The sequence below is a fragment of the Monodon monoceros genome, unplaced genomic scaffold (assembly GCF_005190385.1).
Source record: "Monodon monoceros isolate NGI ecotype Baffin Bay Population unplaced genomic scaffold, NGI_Narwhal_1 Super_Scaffold_14, whole genome shotgun sequence".
In the NCBI taxonomy this organism is placed as follows: domain Eukaryota; kingdom Metazoa; phylum Chordata; class Mammalia; order Artiodactyla; family Monodontidae; genus Monodon; species Monodon monoceros.
This window is the reverse complement of record NW_021703770.1, coordinates 5,541,110-5,566,966: the sequence shown is the minus strand read 5'-3', so window position 1 is coordinate 5,566,966 and position 25,857 is coordinate 5,541,110. Positions and strand designations below refer to the sequence as shown.

Here is a 25,857-nt window from a genome sequence, read left to right as displayed (position 1 = left end):
AAGTGATGAGGTGCTTAGGATAGACAGATGAAAACAACATGCTTCCTGTTCTTTGAGGCTTATTTATAATTTACTCATTATTACCAATTGCCATATGTAACAGAGGCTTGAACGTGTTTTCATACAGTTTCTCAAGTTAGCTTTATAACTAGTTCTAAGGCTAGTAGTAGAACAGGCATTAATTCTACCCTACAGATGAGGAAGAAGGTACAAATTGCAGAAATGATTTGAGCAAAAGCTCAGCCATTGACTATGAACCACTATCCAGGAACCACCTACATGGTGACTACCTCTGAGGACAAATAAGCCTGGCAAACTGAAATACCTGAAAACAGTCAATGAGGTGATGAAGATGAAAGCGCTGAAAAGCAGTGCTCAGTTGTAAAGTACATGATAATCATCGCCATGACATCTTATGCCCGCAGAGCATGTTCACACCTTTCATATGGATTTTCATAGTGATAATTCTGAGAAGCAGGCAAGGTGGGTACTATTATCCCTACTACACCCAGCTTAAATCAGTTCTGCTATAATAATGAATATGTGTTCTCTGGAAGTAACGACCCATATCACATACTTTATGTGATATTCAAATTGATAATCAAATGAAAGTTTACCTAAAAAACTTACTATAATATATGTGTGTATATACAGTGTGTATGTGCATGTGTGTGTATACATATATATGCATGTGTATAAATGACTTGTTTTTAATTCGACTGTTTTTTGTTGTTTTTTGTTTTAACTTTCCCCCCATTTCTGTCATCTCTAACGGGATCAGCTGTTTTTTGTGCTGCATGATCACAGCTCAGACACACAAACACCCTTTGGGATGGTTACTGCTTAGGCTCGTCAGCAGAGAAGCAGTTCCTTTTCCTCACAAATCTGAATAAAACACCATCACACTCACACTGGACATGGCTTGACCCCAAACCAGGAGCCTCGGCTCTACCTATGAAACTGTTAGAAAAGCAATTCTCAGGCTTCTACCCCAAACCTAATGGATCAGGAATTAGGGGGAACGAGACCCAGAAATCACTGTTTTATAAGGCTTCCAGGTAATTCTGATACACAATAAATTCTTTTAACCACTGATCTAGGTTTTTACCATAGTTCCAGTAACACGCCTAAAACCCACTGACAGAAGAGCTCTCTGTTAGGGTGACCACTAGCCCTGCATTAGGGTTTGTCTGGGACTGAAAGGGACTATCAGTTTTGAAACCAGGACAGTCCTGGGCAAACAAGGACTAACTGGTCACCCTAATCGCCATTACAGATCAAAAATGAAAAAACTATTCACTTAAAATGGAGCATTGATATTATGGACGAAATGCATGTTGCCTTTTGGGTAGAGAGAGAAGGTTATATTAAAACCCCAGGAAGTGTTAATGGATAATTTAGTTTACCATTTCAGTGTAATTATGCATTTTCTCCATTAACGCTCGGAACAAAGAAAGTGTAGCTTTCCGCGATAGGGGTGCCATATAGCTACGTATAAGCACTGATTTGTTATGTACTTACTGAAAAAAAGTTTGCCCAGGAATGCTTCAAACCTGAAGGGAGGTAGGGGAGGGCAGTGTTCTGGATAAAATGATCAAACACTTTTTATTAAACTATAGGGCAATCAGAAATTTGTATTTTTAAATTAAAAAAATGTTTTTTAATGTTTTTCGCCACACCGCATGGCATGTGGGATCTTAGTTCCCTGACAAGGGATTGAACCCGTGCCCCCGGCACTGGAAGCCTGGACTCCTGATCAGTGGACCACCAGGGAATTCCCTGTATTGTTTTAAATAAAATTCTCTGACCACAGTCAAAACTGATAGTGAGTTGAATGGCAGCCAGATTTTTAGATTCTCAAGATTTTTAAGATATTTAAGAATCTTTTCAGATTCTTCAAATACTGCCCACTGAAAGTCCTAGGTTATAAACAGGGTAAAATTAGTCACCAGTGACACACAGCTGGCTGTGAGTGTTAAGGCCACTTACATCAGGTAAGCTGAGCAGGTCTGTGGTCCCACAGCACTCAGGTAACTGAAAGGCAGATTCTCTTTTTTAAAAAAATTATTTATTTATTTGCCTACGTCAGGGTCTTAGTTGCCGCACGTGGGATCTTCGTTGTGGCATGTGGGGTCCTTCACAGTGGCACGCAGGCTCTTTGTTGCGGCACGCAGGTTCTCTGTTGCGGCACGCAGGCTCAGTAGTTGCAGCGCACGGATTTAGCTGCCCCGCGGCATGTGGGATCTTAGTTCCCTGACCAGGGACTGAACCCACGTCCACTGCACTGTAAGGCGGATTCTTAACCACTGGGCCACCAGGGAAGTCCCAAGGCAGAGTCTTTTCAGCCAACAGGATGCAAGAGGCTCCAAACTCTTTTTTAGAGACTTAAACACCATGAACTGCACCCAAAACAAAACTGATAACTCACAGACCTAGAGTGCTCTCCATGATTCATATATAGCATAAGCCAAACTACAACCCTGAAAATTTCCCATAATCCTGGAGGGTAGCACCATATAAATGCATCACGATGATGCAATTCACATTTCAACAAGTGTACCTCATTTTCAAAATCCACACCTGGAAGGAAAACTGCCAACTTCAGCCTCAATGTACAAGCAAAAGGAGATTTCAACAAATAAGGATCTAAGAAACCCTAACTGTGAACCTTAGTGACACAGAATATACATCCACACACTTATATATTAGACATACCTCTACATGTGAAACCTTAAATGGATGTCTGCTTCTCACTATGTATGTCCTAATTTCAAAGCTGTTTTTTTTTCTTGAATTTTATTTTAGTTTTTCAAAGCTGTTTTAAACTTCAGAAATTATCCATTTATATCTATTTAGTTTTACATACTGTTTTCAATTTTTCAGGCTTTTCTAGTAAGAAATCAACTTAATGCTTTACATGAGAAAAAGAATCCTTTTCTAAGGACAAGAGGTATAAATGACTCTCCTAGTTATTTATCTTCCATGAAGTCTGTTTACATTGTTTCCCTGAAGTCACACGTGTTCGATCAAATCCTTGCACTTCCACTGAGGACCTGTTTTTGGCTGTGTAACTTTTAAGTTACTAACTACTTAAGTAACTTAAGTAACTTAACTACTCAGAATCAGTGTCCCAATCTGTAAAATAAGAAAATCTTATAATGTGAAATTAAAAATAACCCTCACAGAGTGACTGTGAAGTTTAAATAAAATTATGTGAGTATAAAAGCATATTTGAAACAATAAAGCACTATATAGATGTTAATAGCGTTTACAGGTTTGTACCTACACTTTCTTGAAAACCTTCCCCCTGAAAGCATGAGTCTGCATCTGAAAGACAACCATGAGGGTCCTGGTTTGTGTGAAGACAACAGAGTTCTACAGAATTCTCTTTGACGTGGCATTAACTGACCTGGGCAAAAAACAAAAACAAAGGAACATCACACTAAAGGAACATCACAACAAAGCTTTCACACTAAACAGGCTAACTAGGCCCATCCATCAGTAATGATACAATGGCAGTAATATTGGGTTGGCCAAAAAATGCCCTCAGTTTTTAGGTAAAACTAAAAGACACATTTTTCATTTTCACCAAGACTTTATTCAACAACGTATTCACCCTTTTGTTCCACTACCTTCTGCCATTTTTCAGGCAATTTCATAATTCCAAGTTCCCAAAACTTTTTATCTTTTTGAGCAAAGAACTGTTCCAGGTGCCTTATACAGTCTCCCAGGAAACTGAAAATTTCTCCGTTAAGAGAACTTTGTAAAGACCGAAATAAATGGAAATCTGAAGGTGCAATGTCTAATGAATATGGCAGATGAATCAGAACTTCCCTTCCCAGCCAAGCTGTAACAGTTTTTGCCTGGTCATCAAAGAACATGCGGTCTTGCGTTATCCTGATGGAAAATTATGCATTTTCTGTTGACTAATTCTGGGCACTTTTCATCGAGTGCTGCTTTCAGTTGGTCTAATTGGGAACAGTACTTATTGGAATTAATCGTTTGGTTTTCCAGGAGGAGCTCAAAATAGAGGACTCCCTTCCAATTCCACCTTATACACAACATCACCTTCTTTGGATGAAGACCAGCCTTTGGTGTGGTTGGTGGTGGTTTATTTCGCTTGCCCACGATCGTTCCCGTTCCACATTATTGTACAGTATCCACATTTCATCCCCGTCACAGTTTGTTTTAAAAACGGAATGTTTTTGTTACTTTTAAGTAGAGAATCGCGTGGGGAAATACAGTCAAGAAGGTTTTATTGGCTTAACTGATGTGGAACCCAAACATCAAAGTGAGGAACATAACCAAGCTGGTGCAAATGATTTCCAACGCTTGATTTGGATATTTTGAGTATGTCGGCTACCTCCGGCTTGGTATAACGTTGCTTGTTCTCAATTAACGTCTCAATTTGATCGCTATCAACTTCAACTGGTCTACCCGACTGTGGAGCATCGTCCAGTGAGAAATCTCCAGCATGAAACTTCACAAACCACCTCTGACACGTTCGATCAGTCACAGCACCTTCTCCACACACTACACAAATCTTTTTTTGCGTCTTGGTTGTATTTTTACCTTTCCTGAAATAATAAAGCATAATGTGCCAAAAATGTTTTTTTCTTCCATCTTCAATATTAAAATGGTTACACAAAAATTCACCAATTTTGATAAGCCTTTTTTTTTTTGAAATGCACGCTGATATGACGGCTGTCACATACAATCTAACAAAATGGTTTTGAATGAAGTTAAAGACAACTAAGTGCTACTAGAGCCATCTTACGGAAAAAAATGAACGAACCTTTTGGCCAAGACAATACTATAAACACTACTCTTCGTTTTCACTTTAAAGTGAAGAAAGGTTTTAAAATCTAAAATTATAAAAGATAAACTTGGTTTTAATTACATAGTTCATGGACTGGTCAGCCCATGGCTAACTGGAATGCTACTAAATGGGAATATCAGCACAGAAGTAACAAACGTATCCAACGTAAGTGAAGACAGAGGAGGCTTCTACCAGAAGCTGGGAACCCCGGACTGACCTCCTGCGAGTCTACCCTCACTTCTGAGTAGCAGCACCTTTGGCGGTGCTGCTCAGGCACCTGCGTCATAAGCTCTCCAGCAGCCCCATGGCCCCTCACCGACGTGGGCAGTGGGGCGCTCTGAAGTGGGCAGCTAAAGTAGATATGCAGGTCGCAGAGCATCTTCTTGCCTGTGCTCAGCACACCACCAGTCATCAGGCAGAGACCTTAGATTCCAATTACTCTCAGTGGAGTCCTGGATGAGCCAGGCTCCATCTGGCCATCCCAGAGGTGGAAGGCACCCACCAATGCTTCTCAACAAACCTGTAACCTATGAGAGGCAAACCTAGGACCTGTTTTGGGGAAGCCCTGGCCTAGAATATTTATGGAGTGAATAGCTGTTTCAGACACTGGTCTAGCTATGGGGGAAGTAGCGGATAAAATACCTGTTCTCATGGAGCTTACCACCTCTAGAGGAGGCTCCGAGGTTGAGTGCAGCATGTTAGGGATTTAGACAGTACTACAGGCAACAAGGAGCCAGAGAAGACTTTTAAGACACAAGATTAGATGCCTGTTTAAGAAAGATCAGACTGCTGCTGATATATGTGATCTAAAAAGAGGGGAGGTGGGAAGAATAACTGGCTGTAAGGCTGCTGCAACGGTCCAGACAGGTCACGAAGGTCTGCTTCATGATGCTGGGGATGATTTAAAAAAATAAATAAGTAAAAGGTACAGTAAAAGTAAAAACCTTCGAAGGTTCTTATAGCCTACACAGCTGACGTGAATGGTTCACTGATAAATCCTGCATGCTTCTGCTTTTTCTTTTGAAATTTTTGGCTAAATCTCTGATTTTTTTTTTCCCTTAAAAGCAGAGAAAGATATAAATTCTAGGGAAAGATACTAGTTACCAAGATTCTAGTTCATTTTAGTCTGATTCTAGTTTTATAAAGGCTAGCACCTGAGTTGCTGGCTGTATCTTCTGGAAAGAGTAGTTTTAAATAGTGTAGAAGGCATTAAAACTACAGAGGGAAAAAAACAGCCATCAGCTAATTAATGGAAGGAAGTAGTACATGGGGACAGAACGATTTAAAATTCAAGTCAAGGCCAGTGAGCTCCTCGAGACGAAAAGTATGAGGATGAAATGATCAACTCCATTATAGGTTCAAAAGGAAGACAGCATGACAAACTAGTTAGAGGACAGAAGGAATAAACAGCAATAGAATTACGATCATCCTCATTATATTCCAGACAAACCCCATGGACATGAAACCAAAAATGCTGAAGACTGGGAAGCAGAATTGTAGACACACCTAAGATGTAGGGAACTGAAAAGGGTACTCAAACAGCAGTCAATTTGAGGCAACTAAAGTTGAGGCACTGAACTCCAAGGGAAATTTGTATAATTTCTGACGAGAAAAATAATAAAAACTTCAACAACCCCGTGCTGCCATTCTCAGTTCAGGAAAAAAAAGCACCTCCACACTGTTAGAATGACGGGGAACAGCAATATAGTCAGCAAGCATTGGCACGCGTGTTTCTCTTCAATCTTTTGAAATGACCAGCATACACAGTATCGAGAGTCTTTCACTGTGACAAAGTGATCACGTGCATCCCTGTTAATCCCCAATAATCATAATCCTACGAGCGTCTAGAACGCCAACACCAGAGCAGTCTTTTAAAATATTTTTTGGAATCATCTTCTGATAGTCTACTCTTAGGAAGGAAGTACTGGATAATAATTAAGAACCTGAGCTTTACAGTCAGAACTAGGCCAAGCATTTAACTTGGTGGCTCTGAAAAAGTGACTTTACTCTTCTATGGCTACTTTCCCATCTGTAAAATGAGATTTTAAAATACCTATCTGGTAGGGTTATCGCCAGGGCTGAATACGATTATGTAACACTCATCAACGCTGAGCTCTGCGGCAGGTGTAAAGCTAGTAAGCAATAAATGGAAGGAGAAAAGGAGGGGAAAAGATTCACCTGCTCTTTGCAACTTTTCCACAGCTTTCCCCATTTTAAATTCTTTATATCTCATTTTTACAAATCCTGTTTATCCTTTAAGGCCCAGTTCAAATGCCAAACTCTCTATGAAAACTGGCCACTTAAAATGTATGATAGATATGCATCAATAATCAGAATAGCTAACACTTATCTAGTGTTCTAAGTGCTTCACACATATTCACTCATTTAATCCTCCTAGCGGCCCTGTTAGGTAGGTAGTATTATCCTCTTTTTGTAAATGAGTGTGAGACACAAAGCAGTCTGCCCAGAGTGACACAGGAGCTGGTGGACTGGGCTCTGAACCCCTCGCACAGCCTGGCTCCGGAGGCAGCTCTCACCTGTGCTACATGCCGCCGCTGTCAACCGAGAAAGATGAGTAATTACTGCAAAGACCTTCAGAGAGTTGACAGTTTTATATTTAGTATAGCTGGAGATGCTTTCTGTACAAGCTACGGATAGCTTATTCACCTTTCATTAAAAATACCCCTATAGCTCAGTTCCTCAATCTGCACAAAATAAAGGGGGAAAAACTGTTATTCACACACAGCTTGGTTTTACTGTTTTTTAGGCTGCTAACTTGAGTCCAATTTTCTCAGTGCACACTTCTAAAATTTTAGTCCCCTTCTCTTATAAGGCCCAGGAGATGGATAACGGAGACCATAAAATGCAGATCATTTTACCGCCATACGACCCAGACGATAGAGAATGCCATATCCCCTACTACATTAGACGGTCAAAACTGGTTGTCATCTGATAATTCTGTGCAAATAAAATATAGTCACCAGGAATTGATTATCTAATATCCTCAACAATGTATGCCATATTTCCAGGTTTTGATTTTATACACACACACACACACACACACACAAATACACACATAATGGCAGAGATACTCCTTGTAGATAAAAGATATTGATATTACTCTTCAAACTAAGGAAGGCTCAGGGGTATGAAATTGAGTTTTACAAAAAAAAATACAAATATGAACATTCTTTGTATGGGAGACAAAATGTTAATATCTTCCCTTTTAAATCAAACTTTCTAACACAGAATCAGAGCAAGAATAAAACATACCTGACCACGAGATAATGTTTGGCTTTTACAGAAAATTATAAGCTCTTGAAAGAGGAAGGCTTAGAAGGAAACTACTGTTTCTCCATAATTATAGCAGTGCTACTTTATCTACCTGTTCTCTGAATGCATTTTTGGTGCCTTATTTTAAGACCGAAAACATGCTGTAAGATCAGAATGAACTTCATATGCTAGTTTTCTTAGGAATGGCCACCCCCCCAACCCCAAAATAAAACACAGTAAAAAGGCAAATAAGCCAAAATAAACAAGAAAAGTCATTGTTTCTCAGTTTCCTTTAAGAACTTTTCAAAAATTAAGAATAAAATCTGCATCATTTGAGAGGAGGACTATATCAAGTTCAACTATTCTTAAATTAGTCTCTAAATGGGTTTCTATTTAAAATAAGACAAGCTGTCACCAGTGGCTTATCACTAGCTGTGGGTCCATACTGAGGCTTCAGGCCTCTCAAGCGGCAGGAGCAGAGCAGGGCTGTCAAGACAAGTCTTACTGGTCAGATATGGACTGGTCAGATATAGTCTGACCTTTGAATTCACTTACATTTAGCCCAGGGCTATGGCTGGGAGGCAAAAAAGCACAAGAAAGTCCAAACAGCTAAGGCAATATAATGCATACTACACTAAAAGGCAGGGCTAAGCACATCCCAGACTCTGCAGATAAACAGATTCTGAACTCAGAGCCACTTAACAGACACAACCATCACAACAGGCTAAGCTCCCACAACAGGCTAAGCTTGCCTTTATCATGGCATTTAACTTGGCAACTGTTTGTTTACTTGTCCGTTTCCGCACTAGGGGAATGGCTGTCTGATTCATTCCAATATCCTTAGTCCAGGGATAAGTGTAAAATAGCACAGGTGTAAAATAAACGAGCAACAGAGAAGAAGGCAGCAAATATAAAGAAAACTGATGTCCCCGTCTTTTCCCTGGTTCCATATTTTGCCTCAAGGATCTCTCATCTTACACCTGGGGAGGATAATATAAACCAGGCTTATTTTACTTTTTTATGTTTATGTAATGTGAACCATTTAACCTCTTCGGATCTGAGTTGCCTCTTCTATAAAAGGAAGGAACTGAAACCAACGAATTCTTAAGTTCACTAGTTCCATGATTCTATGATGGAATCATATTCTAGTAATAAAGTTTTGTTAATATTTACTGAATGCCTCCATGTCAATAGTTATGATTATATCTGAAACCAAAGTTGTGCCTTTACTGCTATGCTAGTCAAGTGACATATAAACTTGTAAAAGGAAAAAAATCCACAAAACACTATTTTTGAAAATACATGCAAGTGCATAACAAGTCTTAGTAAAATTTAAAAGATATAAAATAGTATTTGCTTTAGATAATGCATAGTTGGCTTAGCGTCTGGCTGGGATTTTTATATCAGGGAAAATAAGTCGTTTAAAGTTTCTTGGGCAACTGGAAATCCAAGTCACACTGAAATGTGCAGCTTGCTGATGTCTCAGAGTTGGGCTCATGTTTCCAAAGGCCCACGGCAACAATGCCACCTATCATCAGGTCACTTCCTTTCTTAAAACCCTCCCAAGGCTTCCCTCTCTGCTTGGAGGAAAATGCAATCTCCTTCCTGTGGCCCTCTCGGACTTCCCTACTCCTCTCCACCAGCATTCGGGGCTCCTCTCAATTCCTCCAATTTGCCGCATCTTTCCCACTTCAGAGGCTTTGCACTTTCTCTTCCCTGCCACACAAGCTCACGCAGATACTCACATGGCTGGTTCCTTCACATCCTGCTCTAACACCGCCTCCTCTGAGAGGCCATCCCTGCCTACCCACTGTGAAGGCACTCCCAACTTTATCGTACCTCCCTCTTAGGTCTTCCTCACAGTTCTTATCATGACTTGAAATTATGTACTTTGCTTATTCCTTTACTTGTTTACTGTCTGCTTCTCCTGTCATAACCTGCCAGGTTGGAAACTTTATGAGCAGGAACCTTGCTTACCCCTTTTCCTCCTGTAATTCTAGAGCATGGAACAGTGTCTGCAGGCTTTTGTGGAGAATTTGACAAACTTCTTCTAAAATTCATTTAAAAAATGCAAATGTAAGCGTTAAACATTTGTTGAATAAAATAATAGTAGTAATGGGAGCTATTATGTTTAAAAGCACTATTCCAGGCTCTTTACACAAAGCAGCTCACGTAACTTCACGATGGCTCCATGAAATGGACGTTATTATTCCACGTTACAGACGAGGAACTGAGGCTCAAAAAGTTAATCAGAAAGAGAATGGCATAAAGGTGATGCCTACCGCTCTGAAATTTTCTAGGTTCTAGACTCTAAATCCACCTACATTTTTAATCTCTAAAATATTTAAGAACTGTTATAATGCTATGATAAAAAATAAATTAAAAAAAGATGACTCAAATGAGGTAAGACCATATTCTTAAAATGAAATTGCCATTTCTGTCAGATGATTCCAATAAACAAGAGAAGTGAGAAGTATGACATTATGAAGCACCTAAATAATTCCTATTTTTAAAGGCTATGTCTAAAAAGATGGAAGGTAATCCTACACTAGAATGAAAAGACTGCCATTCATCTGTTTGAGTTGTGAAAAGGCGGCCACAGTTAAAAAACAACAAACTAGTGAGCTAGCAACAATCAGAAGTTGAACTTTAAAAATACATATTTATAATAGCATTAAAAATATGAAATATTTAGGGATGGTGGTTAAATTTTGTGTGTCTACTTGGCTAGGCTTTGTGCCCAGCTGTTTGGTTAAACACTAGTCTAGGGACTTCCCTGGCGGTCCAGTGGTTAAGACTCCATGCTTCCACTGCAGGGGGTGCGGTTCGATCCCAGGTCAGGGAACTAAGATCCCACATGCCGCCCGGGGCCAAAAAACAACACGAAACAAAACGAACACTAGTGTAGAGGTTGCTGTGAAAGTATTCCATCGATGTGATTAACATTTACAATTAGCCGATGTTATGTAGAGGAGATCACCTTCCACAATGTGGGTAGGCCACGTCCAATCAGTTGAAGGCCTTCAGAGCAAAAAACAGCAGTTTGCTGGGGAAGAAGCACTGCTGGGTCAAGACCAGGACAGAAATCCTGCCTGGGTTCCCAGCCCCCTGGCCTATCCTACAGATGCTGGACTCAGGACTACAACAGCAACTCCCTTGCCGGACGCAGCCTGCTGGCCCATGCCGCGGATTTTTGGACTTGCCAGCCCCCGTAGTCCTGTGAGCCAATTTCTTAAAATAAATCTCTCTTTCTCTCTCAGCCCCTCCTTCTCCCCGCCCCCTACCCTGACACCCTTACCTTACGATTCAGCCACTCCACTCCTGGGTATTTACCCAAGAGAAACAAGGGTGCTATGTCCACATAAAAGACGTGTACATGGACGTTCACAGCAGCTTTATTTGTAAAGGCCAAAAACTAGAAACAACCCCTATCAAGAGGTGAATGGATACACAAGCTACAGTATATCCATGCAATGGAATACTACTTGGCAATAAAAAGGAATAAACTATTAACAAATGCTACAAAATGGATAAATCTCAAAATAATCATGCTGAGTGAAAGAAGCTAAACTCTTTTGAGTGCATACTGTATTCTAGGACATGCTGACTAAAGTAAAGTAAAAGAAAATAAATAGTAGTTGCCTAGGTAATAAAGGGGGGAGGTTACCAAGAGGGACTAGAAAAATTTGGGGAGTGACAGATATGCTCAGTATCTTGACTACAGTGATGGTTTTATGGGTATACACATATGTCAAAGCTTATCAAATTATACACTTTTGATATGCACAGTTTACTGTATAACAATTATATCTTAATATAGCTGCTTCAAAAAAAGATATCTGTCAGAAGTGTTAAGGAAAATTTTCATTTGTTTTATTTATTTATTTTTGGCTGTGTTGGGTCTTCGTTTCTGTGCGAGGGCTTTCTTCTAGTTGTGGCAAGCGGGGGCCACTCTTCATCACGGTGCGCAGGCCTCTCACTATCGTGGCCTCTCGTTGCGGAGCACAGGCTCCAGACACACAGGCTCAGTAGTTGTGGTGCACGGGCCTAGTTGCTCCGCGGCATGTGGGATCCTCCCAGACCAGGGCTCGAGCCTGTGTCCCCTGCATTAGCAGGCAGACTCTCAACCACTGCGCCACCAGGGAAGCCCAAGGAAAAAATTTTAAGGAGTAAAAATGCCTTCTCGGCAAATTCCCTGGCTGTCCAGTAGTTAGGACTCAGTGCTTTCACTGCCAAGGGCCTGGGTTTGGTCCCTGGTCAGGGAACTAAGATCCCACAAGCCCCGAGGGGTGGCCAAAAACTAACTAACTAAATAAAAAGCCTTCTCAACAAAAAGAATAACAAAGGCCATCTCCTTACTTGGGATCAACTGTCAACAGATAACCTAAATAACTATTTCTCTCCTATCTTGAGTCAGCCTTTTTAAATAAGAAGACTGATCTTTAATCTAGAAGGGTAAGTAAGGATTAAGGGAAAAAAAAAAAAAGAAAGAAAGAAAAAATTGAAGCCCAAGATAGGAAGGAGACAGGAACAGAAGAAGGAATTGCTTTAAATTCATATTTACAGATTAAGAAAAATCACATCCTAAAATATATCTGAAAATTGGGTAATTTCCAAGGAATCATAAAGAAGTGCCATGAGAATGGATGTAGAATCCATGCAAAATTCTAGAACAGGGGCTTCCCTGGTGGCACAGTGGTTGAGAATCTGCCTGCTAATGCAGGGGACACAGGTTCGAGCCCTGGTCTGGGAGGATCCCACATGCCGCGGAGCAACTGGGGCCGTGCGCCACAACTACTGAGCCTGCGCGTTTGGAGCCTGTGCTCCGGAACAAGAGAGGCCGCGATGGTGAGAGGCCTGCGCACCGCGATGAAGAGTGGCCCCCGCTCGCTGCAACTAGAGAAAGCCCTCGCACAGAAAAGGAGACCCAACACAGTCAAAAGTAAATAAATTAATTAATAAACTCCTACCCCCAACATCTCCTTAAAAAAAAAAAAATTCTAGAACAGAGTTTTAAAAACCTGATTAATAAGGAACTTCTACAACATTTATTTGCTCCTGGCCCTCAACCCTTTCTAATTCACCCTTCTGGGACTTCTTTCTGGGTTCCGGTTCCACCTGTCCCTTAAACACTAGCGCTCTCCCGATCCTCGTTCGACTTGTATGGTCACTCCACAACACGGTTTGCAACCTTCCATGGGAGTCATAATTCTCTTTGATTATTTGATGAAAGCTATAGCTCAGAACAATGTATATTTACAGAAAATTTTGCATGTAATTATTTCAAAGGTTTCAAGAGCTCCCAGGACCCTGGCCATGCAGTCCTTAGCTTCTCAGGGCAAGGAAATTCCTCACAGAATCCCATCCTGGGCTTCGTCTCTAAAAACCCATGCAAAGCGAGGTGCACACAGCTGTGGCAATGGAAAATCTGAATGCTAACAAATAAAATTCAAATAGCACCTAGGATCTCATGATATTTTTCTGGGTATGTTGGAGAAATAGTTCAGCTAGGCAGATTCTTGGTTACCTAGTGAATGCTAATTAATAAGATTTATGAAGGAAGTTTCTAACAACTATTCTGCAGAAGCCCATCCTCTTAAACATTCGATTTTAAAAAGATGATTTGAATGAGGACACAGAAAACATGCTTATCAAATTTTGGATGAGAAGTTCTGACAGTGAGTAGCTGGACCTTAGACCCATGATTTAAAACATATTGACTAAATTCAGCCTAGGGGTGAAGTGGAGTCAGGAAAGATCCTCAACTCGAAGACCTTTTCATACACATACTCTCCTCTTCCTCAAATACAATAACTGATGGAAATTTAATGCACCCACCAAGACGGCACACTCCTTGAGATCAAGGCCTAAGTCCTATTTATCTTCATATATTTATCTTCATGTAGCACCTTGAATAATGTCAGTATCACGGTCTGCTTGGGCTATATTATGCTATGCTAACAAATAGCTCCAAAATCATGGTGCCTACAACACAAGGGTTTATTTCTCACTTACATTAAATGTCAATCGTGGATTGGCTTCAGCTCTGCTCCATCATTCTGGAACCCAATCGGAAGGCTCCATCGTTCTGGGACCAGCCCCAGCTAAGGCAGGCTGGTTCCATGACAGAAGGAAAAGAGCTACCGGCAGCACCACAAGATGGAATTTAAAACATCTGCTCAAACATGGGACACATCACTTCCTCCAACATTTTATCAGTCTAGGAAAGCCAAGTGTCCAAACCTGATGTCAGCAGAGTAGGAAAGACAATCCTCCGACAGAAAGGACCCTGGTAGAGAGGCAACAAATACTGTGAACAATCATACAATCTACCACAGTGCCTTCGTAATAGAAGGTGCTCAGTAACTGGCAGTAATTATTTATATGCCAGGCCATAAATACCACTGGGCAGAGACTGTAATCTGTCTCGCTCACTGACGCATCAGCGCCGCACGGTGCCCGCCACATGGCAGAGGACACGCTAAATCCTTACTAAGTGAACAGGGATAAGATGAGCATGGGATCTGGAATCAAAAAAACCTGCGACCAAGTACTATGTCTGCCAATTCCTGACTTAGCGGAAAGCCATTTTTCTCTTCTGATTCTGGGATGGTTGTTGTAAAGATTAAATAAAAATACATGAGAAAAAGCACCACGAAAACTGTGCTCTTTTACACAGATGTTACTTCTCCAGATAGTCAAATGGGATGAAATTTGATAAAAAATAAACTCATTTAAACTTCTATAGTAAAGTAACGCACTACATAATATCCTGCATTTATTTTCAAAGCATCAACTGGCAAGTAAAGAATAAGAAAAATTAGACTTAAAGCAGTTCACATGAAAAAGAGACAATGTTTTAGTTGACCATAAGCTAAATATGATCAAAGGGTAATGTTGCTGCCAAAAAATGTAATGCAAATTTCAGGCTGCATTAATAGAAGGAGAGTATCCAGATAATAGCTTCATTGTATTCAGCAATGGGCAGCTCACATCTGAAGCAGCCAGTCAGTTCTGGCCACCGTATTTTAAGAGGTATACTGACAAACAGACTTCGTCATGAGTTTAGCAATGTGCATGAAAAAGGTCTGTAAACCATGTCATGTGCATATGGTTCGAGAATTAGGGCTTTTTTTCCCTTAGTGTGGCAAAAAGAAGAGTAGGATTTAACAGTCATTTTCAAACACCTTAAGAGTTAACTGGGTATAAGAAGAATAAGTTTCAAATATATTGCGCTAGACTGCCAAGGACCAGTAAGTGAAAGTTAAGAGAGGAAACAGATCAAGCTCAATGAGAAGTTATTTCTGACACTTAGAAACCTAAAACAAGGAAGGGTGGATGATAACACGGTTACAGATGCTACTGAGGAAACTGAATTGGGTGGGAGTCGTACAAACCTTACTCACTCCCCTATGGAACCAAATATTTTTGAGGCATTTGAAAACGTCCAAACAGTATTTCTCTTTTCTGATTAAATAATAATACTATTAATACTACTAATAACAGCAACAAAGAACAAGAACTGAGGTTAAGTAGCAAAACAAGAAGTTGTTTGGCCTGACAAACACAGAAAGGCATGCTGTTGAAAGGAAATGAAATTTCAAGCCTAGATAACATTAAACATAGACACAGTGTCTAGGTCTGTACAGAGAAAATAGGCTTAGTCAAAATTGTATTTATTCTGGAAGTTGGTTTTCCTTGCATGACATAACTCCTATCATTTTCACGGAGGTGCAAAAGATTTTTTAGAAGTTCCTACAATGGCACTTAAGCAAAAATTTGCTAACATTAAACTAGTGCTCTTGTTGCAAGACAGTACTAGCGTTATCGATCACCTTGTATAATCATTCAATCTCACGGCAGGCTATTACACAGAACACCACTGTCATTTAAAAATGGTCCCTCGTTAATATCTTATTTTGTTTCCTTAATCTATTCAACATCCAGCACTTTTCCAGTCTCATTCCCAGCTTTCAATTCCCAAGTATTCTCTGCATACTCTGGTCTCTCTAATAGGTCCTAAGTAGTAAAGATAAATGTCCGACTCATCTTTGTATCCTGGCCCCTCAGCTTCACATCACTCACAGCATAGTAAACACTCAAAATTGTCTGTTAAATTCCTTTCTTTAATGAAATATTAAAAAAAAATAACCTAATGAACTTTTCATTATATTTTAATCGTTACACAAGAGAGACAGTAATAGTAGTCTGTAAGGATATACTGGATATTATGTTCTTGTTATACTAAGAAGTGAATAACCACTCTTTACAAAGTATCTTGGAATACAAATTTCTTTCTCCTTTAAAGTCCTCTTTGCATCCTAAAAGTGCACACTGAACGCGATTTCGCCGTACACGGGATTTTCAGAGTACTGACACAAGATGCTAATGCCCCACTTACTTCCCTTCCTACAGGTACGTGTGTAAAAATTGAGCTCAAAAACCGGGTTCATTGACTTATTAAAGTAAATCTGTATGTGCTTTTCCAGAATATATGTAAATTCAGATTTTTAAAAATTTATTCTTCCAAGCCAAAAACGTAAAGGAGAAAAGTTCAACACCTATCCTCTACCAAGATTTATGAAAGTTTAGGACTTACTTGGTACAGGTTAAGGCTTGTTTAGGAACTTGTCACTGGATTCCTGTTCTTGTTACTTCTCTCCTTCCTCTTTTGTGGCACTATCGAGAATTGCACAGGTCATGGGGACACAATGCTCTGCTGCAGAAATCAGGAGAACACAGTTTTGCATCTCCCATGTCAATCCAAAGGACAGAAACGTCTACATTCCATTGGGAGATGGCAGAATGAGTCAGTAAGGAGATAAACCAGTTACCAGTTAAAAGATACAGTAACTAACTAAAAGTGTTAATTTTCTTTTAAATTAGATACTTACGTATTAAAGCAATTATTTTTAAATGATGGAAATGATGTACAACTAAAATACTGTTTATATAGGAAGCCACTAGAAATTAATTATAGCTAATATGTATTGAATGTTTTCTGTGTGTTGGGCATTCTTCTAAGTGCTCAACATACATTAACTTATGTTTACCCTTCATCACAGCCACATAAGGTAGTATCCTCATTTTACGGATTAGAAAAAGGAGGCATAAGAAGATATGGTACATACATACAATGGAATATTACTCAGCCATAAAAAGGAACAAAATTGGGTCATTTGTAGAGATGTGGATGGACCTAGAGACTGTCATACTGAGTGAAGTAAGTCAGAAAGAGAAAAACAAATATAGAATATTAACGCATATATGTGGAACCTAGAAAAATGGTACAGGTGAACTGGTTTGCAGGGCAGAAATAGAGACACAGACGTAGAGAACAAATGTATGGACACCAAGTGGGGAAAGTGAGGGGTGGCGGTGGGGGTGGGGGTGTGATGAACTGGGAGATTGGGATTGACATGTATACACTGATGTGTATAAAATAGATAACTAGTAAGAATTTGCTGTATAAAAAATAAACAAGATAAAATTCAAAAAAAGAAAGAAAGAAATAAAAAAAGAAAAAGGAGGCACAGACTAGTCAGATAACTTGCACAAATCACACAGCTATTGACAGGCAGGAAAGGGACTGGAATTCAGGCAGGACAGCTCCAGGGCTCATTCTTTAACCTTTATGGGTAGGTATCACTATGGTATACTTTGACATTTGAAGGTCTTTTTGAGTCTTTTTTTTTTTTTTTTTGAGTCTATTAACATTAATCACATATAAAGAAATTTTTTCAAGACTGCATAGAATTATTATTAAAATGCTTCCACAACCAACTTTTAGGATTAGATGACCGAATCCAATACATTACTTCATTTAAACCACTAGTACCTAACCTAATCTAATTTTCCATATAATCTATCTTTTGGCTTTATTATACTTCCTGATGAGTGCAACTGGGTACCTCTTATACACTTAGCATTGTGCCCGACAATATGTCACTAAAAGTACTTTGCATAGACTAGATCTGTGATGTTTTATTCATATGAGTGTGCATTAAAGTAATTCTTCTACTTCTCAAGTACTGAATACAATTATTCAACAGACATTTGAATACTTAATGAACACCAAGTAGTATGGATACAAAGATAAATGAGATGGTTTCTGCTCTCAAGGGAGGCCACAGTTACAAAACAATGAAGCAAGTGCTTTTATGGAGTGATGACCAAGGTTCCAAGGGAAGAGAGTTCCCCCAGCATGACAAGGATGAGGGCAGTTCCATGTGCAAAGGCATGGAAATGTAAAAGAACATTTTCCTCGTGGGGAATGTCAAGCTGTTTAAGTAGGACTACAATGCAAAGTTTAGAAGGAAAGCAAGGGAAAAGTGATAAGAGATGAAGGATGAAGCTGGAGCTAGATAAAGAAGTCTTGTAAGTCATAATATAAAAAGACTCAAGCATCTCAAGGATTTAAGCGGGACACTGATAAGATCAAATATGCTAACAAAAGTGGTTAACACACTTTTTATTTTAAACAACAGTACCCTGATTTCATGAAATCTTATGCAAACATCCACACTTAAAATTGATCAACGTAGGGCTTCCCTGGTGGCGCAGTGGTTGAGAGTCCGCCTGCCGATGCAGGGGACGCGGGTTCGTGGCCAGGTCCGGGAAGATCCCACATGCCGCGGAGCGGCTGGGCCCGTGAGCCACGGCCGCTGAGCCTGCGCGTCCGGAGCCTGTGCTCTGCAACGGGAGAGGCCACAACAGTGAGAGGCCCGCGTGACGCAAAAAAAAAAAAAAAATTATCAACGTAAAACTGCACTGGTAGAAATTGGAATGAATATGCTTGGAATGAACCCTTCACAGAATAGTTTCAAAACCACTGCTTTTCAAAGGAAGAATTAATATAGCCACACAGTTGCGTTTTATTTACTTTATGCCTCTCCCAATGTGATTCTAACTTCTCAGGTGCCAGGATTCATTCTCATAGTTTCTCTTCAATCATAGAACTAGGAATACATAGAACTAAGCAAATAGTACTAGGCCTTCAAAATCAATGACAAAAGTTATAATATAGAAAAAGGAAGATAATCAGCTTTTTCACTTATGAGTTAAGCTATAATTTAAGTGACTACATTTTCTAACCTAAAAGTTAGGATTTATGGGTGGACAAATACTAGTGTATTTATGGCCACAGAATATTCAAAACTGGTACAGTGCTGGAAAATATAGGATATATGATTGTAATTGGTATTAAGTAATTTTTTAAAGATTGGTATACTTGTTTTCTTAACAATGACTTTGTACCTGAAGATCTTCCCCATCTATCCCTTGAGAATCTGTTCTGCCACCTTACAGAATTTGGAGCTCTAAATAAGATCTCTGAAAATGACCTTCAGTGTGAAACTGCTTATCTTCCTCATAGCCATCTAATATGTCCCCAGCAATAACATGTAAAACTGGTTAAAGATATGCATATGACTCTCCTGCAGTTCACTAGTCTTGATTCTTCACAGTGAGATGCGCTAATAAAAAAAGCAAGATTACCATTCTATGGAAAAGGTATATAATGATTAATTTAACATGTTTTATATCAAAACGATTATATTCACTTCATACAACTTAATCAAATCCCTATAATCCTTCCCTCTACCCTTCTCCTTTCCCACTGTGCGGAACATAACCACTTACACAGTCTGAAGCATTTTTAAAGTATCATTCGCTTAAAAACAGACGGATTAAAAACAAATGTTCAAAACAATGTTTAACACATATTAAAAGAAAGTTAAAGAACAATCTCACTTTTCTCTATCACATAAGATACCAACAACCACCCTGGGCCACTCTTATCATGCGTTAAAAGTTCTCTCATAGCATGTGGTTCAAAGCCAACCAGTGACAGTTATAAAAAGGAGGAAGAGGGGAGACAGGCACAGGATACAAATTAAATTCTTCAATATATCATTCGACCAACATGTACAATATATTCACTTACAGACATGTTTAAGAAATGGTCCTTAAACAGAAACAATGTAAATATTACTATAAGGAAAATACCTTCTCCGTATGATACAGCAAACTCAGCCCAAAACTTAGTATTCAATGCATCATTTCGGGGCACACTCTACACCCCCTAAATTTGCAGAAACAGCCAACTATTCTGCTATAAATTTGTTTGGGATGAAGGTAACTCTCTTCATTATAGTAAAATTAATTTTATCACATGCAGTTTAGGGAAGCAGCTTAATAAGTTACTCATTTATATTTCTTTCAAATATAAAAGTCTGAGGATTCTCAAATAATCATTAAGAACAAACTGACTTATAAACAAAAGCTTTTTATAAATAAAAATATACTTGAAAGTAATCCTACAAAAACGTACAAAGAGTCCTCATATGTAACTATCAAAACAATACCCAATATCAAACATTTAACTATACACGTTTAACTACTGATATATATTCAAGTAGAAGGTTTCAGAGTAAAATTTCCATGTCTTTTCCACTTAAGGGCAAGTTTTTTTGAAAAATATTCTGCAAATAGATATTTTTTAAATAGACTGTACAACCACTATGCTGATTTTAACAACACCTCAAGTAAAGTTAACTTAGAACAAATACTAATAATAGTTAGAAATATTAAATTATATACAATGTTAAATTGCCATTGCCTTAATACAAAGAAGCTCATAAATTATCTTAAGATAAATCTGTATTTTTCCCTAGCTTGTGAAAACTGCACTAACCTTTCTGTTAAGAATAACTTCTGATTAAACCACCCTCAGTAACTGAGATTCAAACAGTCTCCCAGATGGAGCAGCTGGGAGAAAATAAAGAGGACAGTTTTAAAAAAGAACTTTGATGCTGTAGATAAGATGATATGACACTAAAAACCAGTGTGACTGGAGTCTGCAAAATATAAATACGTAACAGTGAAAGAAAACCCTTTAAGGCCAATGAGGAAAATGCAATTTACAGGACCATCTATGACTAAAATTCTGAGCTCAGCCTTTCTTATTTCTAAAATTTTTGCCCAAAGTTCTGCAGGTTACAAAGTCTAAAAACTTTAAAAAATCCTATATAGTGGACTTAAACATACTTATTAGTATTAGGTAATGTTTTATGCTTAAGAAGTCTACCAAATATTATTTAAAAATCCAATTTTACATAAAGTATGTTGCACTACTGATTGCATTTTATAGAAAAGAAAAAGTAAATGACATTTGAAAGTGACACTGGGTTAAATAATAAAGAACATAAATCAGCCTTAAGTTCCAATTAAAATTTCTAATCATTATTTCTGTTCTCACAGATCTTGGCACAAATATTTTGAAATACAGTAGTCTACTTATTTTTTTTGCATGTATTTAAAAAAATTTTAAATTACATTCCCTCAGTAATGATAAATCCAACTAATGAAATTTTTACCTATGCTCTAAATTAGTAATTCTTTGAGACAGTTCTTTGAAATTAAAAAAAACAAAAAACGAAAAAAAACTTGAAAACATTTCTTTTAACATCACAACTTCAATCTTCATTTTTTTTTAAAGGAATAACTGTTTTTTGTTTTTTTTAAATATTTATTTATTTTTGGCTGTTTTGGGTCTTCGTTTCTGTGTGAGGGCTCTCTCTAGTTGCAGCGAGCGGGGGCCACTCTTCATCGCGGTGCGCGGGCCTCTCACTACCGCGGCCTCTCCTGTTGCGGAGCACAAGCTCCAGATGCTCAGGCTCAGTAGTTGTGGCTCACGGGCCTAGTTGCTCCGCGGCATGTGGGATCTTCCCAGACCAGGGCTCGAACCCATGTCCCCTGCATTGGCAGGCAGATTCTCAACCACTGCACCACCAGGGAAGCCGCAGTCTTCATTTTTACTCATTTGTTCAATAGAGGAACTAACAGCCTATACTAAAAAAAAAATCAATGGCATCATTCTAGCTGTTCCCTTAATTTTTATAATATTCAATTATGTTAAGAGCAATAAAACTGTGCCTGTTATCCGAAAGTTGTGCTCTCAACCCATATTCAACATGAAAATAATTTCTTGCTTTCTGTCTCATGCACAAGAACAAAAAACTATTAAAGTGCTCAAAAGATACTCTGAACACATATACTCACGTGCTTAGCTCTTAACCCTTAAATCCCTTCTCTAGGAATAAGACTCCTCTAAAATTGGGGAGGAAGGGTGTCACTCTTACACAGCCAGGCATGAATAGCATAGAGCAAAGTAAATTTGATTGATTATCCTTAATTAAGTTTGTGTCCAGTTCCTCCCTTTCCCCCTTATCCCACCATAAAGTTTGAGCTAACTCATAAGCAAGTTCTACTCATATTAACTCACATTCCTTTTTTCAAAGTCATCAAAGTAAAATGATTTCAGAATGAAAACTCTCCAAGTACTTCATTCAATATCTCCTGTGATTTCAAATAAACCCAACTGCACTAACAAAGAGAGAAAAAAGCTCCCTTGAAAGTTAGAGTATGCAGCTTTTCTTTTATCAAAATAGATTTTTCACAAGTGACCCAAACACAATTACAGCTTAGGAAAATCAAGCCTTTAATTCTGAAGAATAATTTGCACCTAGAGAAAAATTCAAGGTGATGGTTTTCACTGCATGTGGACTGTAGACCAAATCTATTTATTTTGACTTTGCTGAAGTCTGGGTATTACCACTTGTTGGCCTATGTTGCAGCACCACCGTCCTAGTGAGAGCGTCTTACAACAAGCTGCTTTTGATACCTTACTAATTAAACTACCTTGGATAGGATTCCAGACAAACCTGACCATAAAATTTTGACATTCTAATTTGGTTTCGATGTACTCTAAATGGTACAACTCTAGATCACATGGCAATTTTTCCATTCAGTTAAAACCTTAATAGGTAGCATATAAGTGGCACAACTTTGAATTTAGCAAGCCCATAAATATTAACTTTGCCCCCAAACACTTTGGGGAAACGGATAATTCAAGGAACACACTGATGAATCTTAACATTATGCAAAAAATGTTCTTTGTTCTTTGTTTTTTGCTATACTGCACAGCATGAGGGATCTTAGCTCACCGACCAGGGATCCAACCACTGCACGGGCAGGGACATCCCCAAAAATCTGTTCTTAAATTGTTGTACGACAACTGACTTTTCATAAATCAAATCACATTTGATAAGTACCACATAAAAGGGATTAATTATTTGAAGGCACCTTTTAGTGAATCCTTTTTGTAAATTTTAGAAGTCTCATATAACATAACTAACCACTACTTGTTTTGTAATCTTGTACTTGTAAATATCAAAGTTCTTGAAGTGGAGCATAACTGCTTTCTTGGGCTAAATACATCCCAGCATTACTGCCCTCTCTCTTTCCCAAGTTTCAAAAATGTCACCCAAAAAACCAGCTGTTCATCTGTAGTAGAATATACAACACTAGGAAAGTCGAAAAAAGAAAATAAGTGATTTTTTAATGTAAAATAGAAATGTATGTACTCCCAAAGATAGGTCAACAAATTATTTTTGGCAATGATCACAATAAATGCCGAACTAAAATGATTTTTTAAAAAATCAAGATATGCACTTCTTAAATCACTTTCCCACGTGCCTTTGTCACCTGGAGGAAACTGTTCAGGAACTGTTTATCTCCATGAACACATGACCTCCACAATGGCACCAAGGTCAACGAGACATACAGGAGGGGGGTATGCTGAGTAAGTGCTGATTTGCCCAGTTCTACAGTTCCCTTTAAAAAGAGAGAAGGAAGAGAAATAAAAATAAAAATGTATTTATATAGTACAGGAAAGGAAATGATGTTCTAAGTGGTTAACATTCAAGAATCCCATTACAGAATTGTATATAGACATATGTCAGCAACAGCCACAGGAGCCAGACGTTAAAAGGGGCATCACAGCACAGAACCAGGTACAAAAATTGCTGCACAGAAAGCATTAACAAGATACCAAACTGAAAAATCCTCCCTTACGTCTTGTACTGAAAACCTTTGGTACCCTGGCTACATGCTACAACGACTCAATTTCAAAGTGAGAGTCTCTGCTGACAGAACTTCTTGAAAAAAGACGAATAACCAAAGGTCCATAAACAACCGAAGAAGCACCCGCATATCAGAAATGCTCAGGTAAGAAGTAAATTTGTATATGCTGAGCCTGCCAGTTAATGTGAAATTCACCAGGTGTCCCGGTGTTCCCTCATTCTTTACCAAAGATTCCTTCCGACATTTCCTCAGCTGTCACGATCCCCAACCTTTCACAAACCAGAAGTTTTCTTGGATGAGATTTAAACTCTGAAACACATTACCCACTTGGTATAATCTGTTTAAGCTGGACTTATACGCAAAAAATCCTTATCATGTGAAATTACTATATTTCAAATTTCCAAACAACTTTCAAATATGAAACAAACATACGTCAGAGGTAGCACCTGAAAGTTTAAAAGTGACTTAGAGGAGAGCAATTCAGCTACGGATAATTCATTCCAACGTTTGGTAAACAGGTTGCATGCATTATAATAGTAGAAAACTAAAGAGGGGAAAGAAGTCAGCAGAAGCACTGGGTATTCACAATCAGCAGAGAACTGGGCTGACAGCAGTCTTCCAAGTTACTTTCAGGGAAGCTCCTGATTGGTGGGCGGCACTGGGTCAATGTGATTACTTAACCCTGGCAGTTACAACTAAACTCCACTTTGATGGGCTCCAAAGTTTATGACAAAAAGACGACTGCTTGAGCATATCAAGTACTTCGCTGTCCTGCTTCTATTTCTCTCTCACACAACCAGGGGCCTGACACCTGAAACTCATCAGAAAAACATTACCTCGTTTCGGGGCTTTAGAGTTTTGTATTTATTATTTTTAAAGTCCACTGGGCATAGATTCAGTTGGGGGTGGTGGTGGTGATGTGAAAGATTAACCCATTTCCTGAACACACAGGGAAGAACTCATGACCATTCAAGCAGTTCCCTCTCTCCCTAGTAATAACTTTTTTTAAAAAAATATCATTTAGTCCTAAAATAACCATAAGCAACAAACATCAAACATTGGCATGGCAACGTCCACACATCATGCCCTAGTGCTACCCACAGGCAGATCTGTTCGTCTCTGGTCCCCATCCAGGCGGGTCCTCCGAGTCCCTCTCGCTTTCGTCCGGTCCAGCAAGGCTTCCCCCCGAGTTTTGCTGTAAAATCCGCCACTTTCGCTGGCCCGGGCAAAAGCAAGGCGCCTCGGTCCCCAGGGCAGAGTTTCTCCCAACTCCCAGCAAACATTTCCTGAGCGCTTCCAGCGGGCCCCCCGCGCGCACCTGGCCGGGCCCCTCGCCCCCTCCCCGCACTTTACCAAGCCCCAGACAGGGGCCCACCTGCCTCCCGTCGCCTGTCCCACGGCCCGGTCGCCCAGTCAACTCCTGCCCGGAGGCTGCACTCCCCTGAGTCCCGAGCCCCCATCAATCCGGGGGCCGACCCCGAGGGTCAGGGGGCGCCAAAAGGGGCCCCCAGACAGGCTGACCCCGCGACGCCCCCCAGAGGCCGGGTCCCGCGCGCCTGTCAGCGCCCCCGGAAGGGGTCAGACAGGGGGGCTGAGCTCGCCGGGTGCCCTGTCCGCTCCTGACACCCTCTCCCCCCACCGCACTCACCTGGCGGGCTCCAGCCGAGGGGCCGGGCGAGGGGCTCCGGGGTCGCGCGAGGAGGCCGCCGGGCCGCCCGCCGCGGCCCCCACCGTCCCTCCCGCTCTCGCTCCCAATCCCGCTCCCGCTCCGGCTCCCGCTCCCTCTCCCGCTCCGGCCGGCGCGCGCCCCGGGCCCGACGCGCGCCCGGAGCGCCGGGGGG

At 39.8% G+C, this 25,857-nt stretch overlaps 1 protein-coding gene across 13 annotated transcripts in view; it reads right to left on the bottom strand.

Annotated features, from left to right (window-relative positions):
* Positions 1-25,758, bottom strand: part of ZFAT (zinc finger and AT-hook domain containing) — a 481,085-nt gene extending 455,327 nt beyond the window's left edge. For all 13 annotated transcript variants that reach the window (XR_003793519.1, XM_029222687.1, XM_029222683.1 and 10 more), the window contains exon 1: positions 25,665-25,758. The gene's annotated coding sequence lies outside the window, so the exon portion shown is untranslated. The remainder of the gene's footprint in view (positions 1-25,664) is intronic.
* Between the last annotated feature and the right edge of the window lie 99 nt (positions 25,759-25,857).